The 6000-nt window shown below is 40.1% G+C and overlaps 1 long non-coding RNA gene across 1 annotated transcript in view; it reads right to left on the bottom strand.

The window, feature by feature from the left end:
• Positions 1-517: 517 nt before the first annotated feature.
• The window catches only part of LOC141277071 (uncharacterized), a 59288-nt gene continuing 53805 nt past the window's right edge, over positions 518-6000 (bottom strand). Inside the window, exon 4 of the long non-coding RNA XR_012327772.1 lies at positions 518-753. This is a non-coding gene — a long non-coding RNA (uncharacterized lncRNA). The remainder of the gene's footprint in view (positions 754-6000) is intronic.

The following is a 6000-nucleotide window of genomic DNA, read 5'->3' as shown; positions in this document are numbered from 1 at the left end:
CCTAAGTAAAATACACTGTGAGAATGGGATGTTGTGTAAGATTAGGTCAGATTAAGGGGGGCTATCCTTGTTTAGTCAAGGAGCATAACTTTTTTTTAAGAGGTGGCAGAATGTGTCCCTGGTGATTTTAAATTATCATGCTGCTACGAGGAAAGAAATTGGGTCAAAACTCATTATCAAGTGGCATTTCCACAAGTAGCAAGGGAATACTCTATTTCCTATCAAACGTTACATCCAGAGTCTGGGTAGACTTCCTTCCTGAATCTCAGCCTAAAAACCTGCTTCATTTCCCCGCCTTTTCCCAGTACTTATAAGGATCCAAGTTTCAACAGTGACCATGAATAGCAGACCAACTACTCCAATTCCCTGCTCTGTAAAACTTATTCTAAAAAGTGACTTGTAAATTCAGCAGCTTGCGTCAGTTTCTTCCTGTCAACCAATAATGGCCAACCACCCCCATTCCTTGGGACAGACAGAGAGAAACGTTCATAGCCAAAAACTATTTTCTTTTTTTTATTTAGAATAAATCATTTGTGGCACAACTTTGCTTCCATTCCTTCCTCCCTGGAGGATCATTACGGAAAATTTAGTAGCCTGGACTTGCATTATCAGCTTTGGCTTTTGCTTTAGGGCCATAATTGTAAGTTACTGAGAGCATTAATTGTGGTGTTCTTTTGTTCCCCTGGCATCTTTCTTCAGACAACTCTGGGCAATACTGTTCAGTGTCTCATCTCTTGAATTCTCACAGAAGCCCTAGGAAATAAAAGTACCACGATGATTAATCTACTTTTTAAAATATGTGCTTCATCCTACCCACTATAGTAAGATGCCTACCTATTTATAACTTCGTAATCAAACAAGAGTCATGGTCTGTTCCTGACATTTAGGTTTTATGAGGGCAGATATTTTACAATGTTTACTGGATGGATGGATAGATGGATAAGTAAATATATACCATATTCTTGGTATATTTTATTCTTTTCCCCATTTGTTTTATTTCTGACAAAAATGAATGGAAAAATTGGATGAATGGATGGGCAGATGAAGAGGTGAATGAATGGATGTAGGCTATATATATGGAAGGATGGATGAATGGATGGTGGATGATTGGAAAATGCATGGTGGAGAGGTGAGTGGGTGGATAAATGGATGGATGGCACTGCTCATCATGACCCAAGATGTCATTTTATGCCATAAATGAGTCCACAAAGAGGAAGAATCTCAAATGACACCTACTGGGAGCTCCAGCTGGGAAAATAGAAAATCCATAGAGAAAGAAGGAAGAACTACGCTGGATTGGAAATGAGTAGTGTTAGCTGGAAGAAATCTTCAGGTAAACAAAGCTTGTTTGTTTCACCAAGTTTGGGATTAAATCAAAATTCAGGATTAAGTGCTGCTTTAGTTCTACAAACATGCCCCAGGGTTTGCCACAGGCTGATGAAGAGGAAACAGAGAGCAAGGCCAACCCACCCCTTCAATCCTCCAACTGAACCAGAATAGATCCACTGGTATCACTTTTAGGTACTGTGGCTCCATATACGAGTTTACCAAAAAGGGAGCTTCCACCGCTTAAAATACTTTTAAAATCAATCTCTAAACTAAGAGGAATAATGTCTTGCTTACTTCACAGAATCGGTACAAGAATCAAATGATCTACTGTAAGTGAAAACAGGTTTTGAAAACCACCAAGGGCTTTATACGTATAAAGCATCACCAAAATCATAAGAAATTTTTGGAAGATCTGAGATTTAAGAAAGAGCTAATTCATTTAAATTATGCCTTTCCTTTTTCTTCCTTTCTCACCCATCCACCCAGCCCTAGGTCTTTGCAGGTTCCGTCTTCTTACAAAATCATAATCTTCGTATATCTTACCCTTTCCTCTATGCTTTTTACGTCTGACAAAGACTGAGGCTACGAATATTAGAACAAGTTAAGAATTTGGTTGCAAGTATGAGGGCTGGAGAAGACAAAATAGTGTTGGAAAATATTTTGATTTCTGAGGCTAAACTTCTGGGTGGGTGGGTGGATGGTGGGGGGTGTGAGGAGAGTCTCTGAAAGCATCCTTCATGTCTGAATTATACGGGTCATCTTGGAATTCTAAGGATCCTCAAAAGTAAGTCATTGGATCTTTTCAATGTAAGCTTCACCTTAAATCAGAGTTGAACCAGTCTTCCAGCAACATCAGCCTGTCCAATAGCAGTTGGACCCTCCTGGAAACCAAGAATCAAGTGTTTTCCAACATGTATGTTCTATCAGAGATTCTGTGATATGATTTTGATATTTTGATGCTATTTTAGTTATCTGCTGCTGCAGAACAAATCACTCTGATGGTCTGTCTCCCTTGGAGTCCTTCATGAGATTGTAACCAGATGTTGGCAGGGGCTGGAGTCATCTGGAGGCTCAACTGGGACGTTGGGAGACTGAGCCCTTCTCCCTCCCCTTAGGGGCTCAGGGCCTCTCTGCATGGTTTCTTCAACAAGATAGCCAGACTTCTTGCACTCCCGAAAAGGGACTGTTCCAAGAGAGAGACAGAAGCTGCTGGTCTCTTAAAAGCTAGAGCTGGAACTGACACAGTGTCCTTCCCTTTGCATTCCATGGTCAACATGAGCCACAGACCAGCCCACACCTACTGGAGGAGAAGACAACACAAAGGAGTGGATACAACACAAAGAAGCGTAGTTCACGGGGCTGTCTTTGGAGACTTGATGCCACATAGCATTACTATATCAGTAGGAAAGTGATTCTGCTGATCAAAGCCATTAAAAGGGAGAACTTGTAACATCACATACATTATCATTCCTCATAATAAGAAGAATCAGAATCATTTGGCAGGAGGATATTATTCCACTGGCATACTTCAGATGCACACTGTGCACACAGTGTATGGTCACGAGGAATTTGACTGAGGATCTATCTCTGCTTATGAACTAAGATTATGAGTGTCCTCTGTAACCTCAAACTCCTTTCTTGATTTTGAAATATAATTAGCTGTTAAGAAAGAAGAAATGAAAGTGTAAACACAACGTGTGTTTTCCAATACACTGTGGTCTGAACACTTGAGTCCTCTGCCCCTCAAATTCATATGTTGCAATGCTAATACAAGAAATCTGCAACTCAAAAGACGGCCTCACCTGACCATGCTGGCACCCGTATCGCGGACTACCAGCCTCTAGAACGGTGAGAGATACATTGCTCCTGTTTATAAGCCGCCCAGTGGGTCGTATTTTGTTATAGTGTCTGAACAGACTAAGACACAATGCTATTCCTGAACACATAAATTCCCTTCTTTAATTTGATTCCAGGTATCTCACTTACTTAGGTCACTTGCTTTTCTCAATAATCCTCTGAAGTAGACAGGGTTCATGTGTCCTTGTGACTCCTAGACCACCCTATAGATGCGCCCCATCCTGGTTTATCTTACTATTTTCACTTACGTTTGCCTGGTCCAATATGGGGAAGGGGGAGAGTGCTCTAAATGGTGTTCACCTTGATCCATAGCAAAGAAAGAGAAGAGAGAGAAAGAAAAAGAGTAAAACTGGAGAGGCTCATCTGATCAGCATAACTGATAAATCCTAACTTTGGAGCGTCGTGTAACAAAAGCTGCAACACCCTCTAACAATAATAACTCAAACAGAGAGTCACAGACTCAGGCTCTGGCCCTTCATCCACAACCCTGACCTTCTAATTATCCTGCTTTCTTGGTTGCAATAATGTAGTCACACGTTAAAGCCTGTGACAAGTCACTGAGTTCACAACATAGCTCAGAAGAATTGAGAACAAGCAGTTACTACAAAGGCTCCATCCTTACCAACAACAACAAAGCGAAGTAGTAAGTCCCCTACATACAAGCTTTCAAATTGTGAACTTTCAAAGATGCGAACGTGCATTTGCATGTCCAATCACGTAAGTTAGTTCACGTGTCTGGCGTACTTTGTCACGTGCGTGCATCCTCTACAAGTGGTTGTGCTTTTGTGTACTTTACTGTGCGGTACTGTGTAGAGTATAGTAGTACAGTATCTTTATTTCTTGCCTTTTCACTCAATACCAGCCCTTGCATGCCAGCTGTTGTCCTGGACTACTGTACTTTTCAAGGTACTGTACTGTAAGATTAAAAATGTTTTCTTTATTTTTTGTATTTGTTTTTTATGTCTTATATGTGTGAAGAGCATTATAAACCTATCACAGTACAGTACTGTATAGCCGATTATTAGTTGGGTACCTAGGCTAATTTTGTTGGACTTAACGAATGCACTCTCGAAACAGAACTCGTTCGTGTGTAGGGGACTTACTGTAATAATCTGGGCAAAATAACCCATTATTATTTATATGATACTAGAGCCACTACAACTTTCTCCCACTGTAACTTAACCTATAAATCTTATTGTCAATGAAGCCGCTTAATTGATAACTTAGTGAGTACATATGATTTTTTATAACTTAGTGTTTTATAGGGACATTTACTATCCTCCATCCTTATACAACATTCCTAACGGCATTTCATCAAAATAATGCTTCTAGTAAACCCCAAAAGTACCATCAAATCACTTTTTAAGATTATAATTTTCAAAGTGGATAATATATTCTGTAACTTAAAGAGAAAAACAAGGTATATTTCCCTCTATACTGCTATTTTGGGATGACATCTGAAAAAAGCCACTTTAAAATGACTGCTGCAGAATCACATGGTCCTTTGTTCATTCTTTCACCGACCACTTGAGTACACACTCCGTGCCAGGCACCACAACAGATGGCTCCTGCTTTCAAGTATGTTATAATCTATTTGGGAGACAGACAGACAAGCAATAAATTTGTGGTGCTTGGGACCATGGTGAGATTTGCAAATGTAGAGGAGACATAAAAGACATAAAATCACACCCTCAGTCTGCTTTAGGGCATGAGAAAGATTAATAGAAAGAAGTAATCCTTGTGGAAACACTTGAAGGAAAAGGACTTAGTCATTCTCATCAACAGGACAAGAGAGCGTCTGAGAGAACAGTGTGTGCAAATGTGCAAAAGTGCAAAACACAAGAAGTTCTCCTGTATTCAGAGACTACAAGAACCCAAGTACTGGGGAAGAGAAAAGTGCAAGAAGCAGAAGAAGAAACAGATGCATGGGATGGGGTCAGATGGCAAAGGCCCTTGTTTTCCCTGCAGATAAATTTGGACTTGATTCCATAGGCCAAGAATTGAGAGAAGAGGTACATCCTTAGCTTATTTGCTTATGAGGAGCTGCTTTGAGGCTTAGCTCAAGCCCCTGGCTCAAGAAAACTGCATCTCCATCATCAGAGCCTGCATCTCCATATCAGAGCCTACAGAGCATTTCTCCATGGGGAAATGCCAGCTAGGCATTGCTTCCATAGCCACAGTATCAGCATGGTCATCTTAACTACAACGCCTGAATGAAGACCCAAACAATCTCAGGAAAAATCTATCCCAATACTATTCCAATATTTTTAGCTGGACACTTGTAGACTATGAAAAAGAACTAAGGAAATCCTTGTTTGAACAGATAGTATGTGCTAAACAACCTAAATTTCTCAAACCGGGATATACAGTTAGATAAGAGTATGGTGTATCTTCCAGGTGTGTCAATTTTGCTCAACATCGTGTGGCAAAAATAAACATGTAGATATTTTTCTAAAACATGATATTCTAAGATGAAGAAATGTGACTTCAAAACGTTGTAACCTGCAGTTCAAACTCCTCCCGAATGCCCATCCCCACTCCCACTCCCAGGGGACAAAACCATTCTTGGATACAGTTATGGGCATCAGTGTAAATGTCTGAGAATCCAGTCCTCCATAAATTATGTATGGAAATTATGTTGCCTTAGGAAGAAACACATTCTAGGGAGCTGATACATGTTTTATACTTGGCCATAATTCAACGTTAGTCCATATATGTTAAGACCCAATTTTTAAAGACAGGAATAGTAGCACACTGGAATTCTCCTCAACTGTTTAGCCTCTTTCAACAGCCCTGCTTATTTCACAAGGTTAT

The sequence above is a fragment of the Tursiops truncatus genome, chromosome 18, assembly GCF_011762595.2.
Source record: "Tursiops truncatus isolate mTurTru1 chromosome 18, mTurTru1.mat.Y, whole genome shotgun sequence".
NCBI lineage: Eukaryota > Metazoa > Chordata > Mammalia > Artiodactyla > Delphinidae > Tursiops > Tursiops truncatus.
Note: the sequence above shows the minus strand (reverse complement) of the source record. Positions and strands in the feature narration are given on the sequence as shown.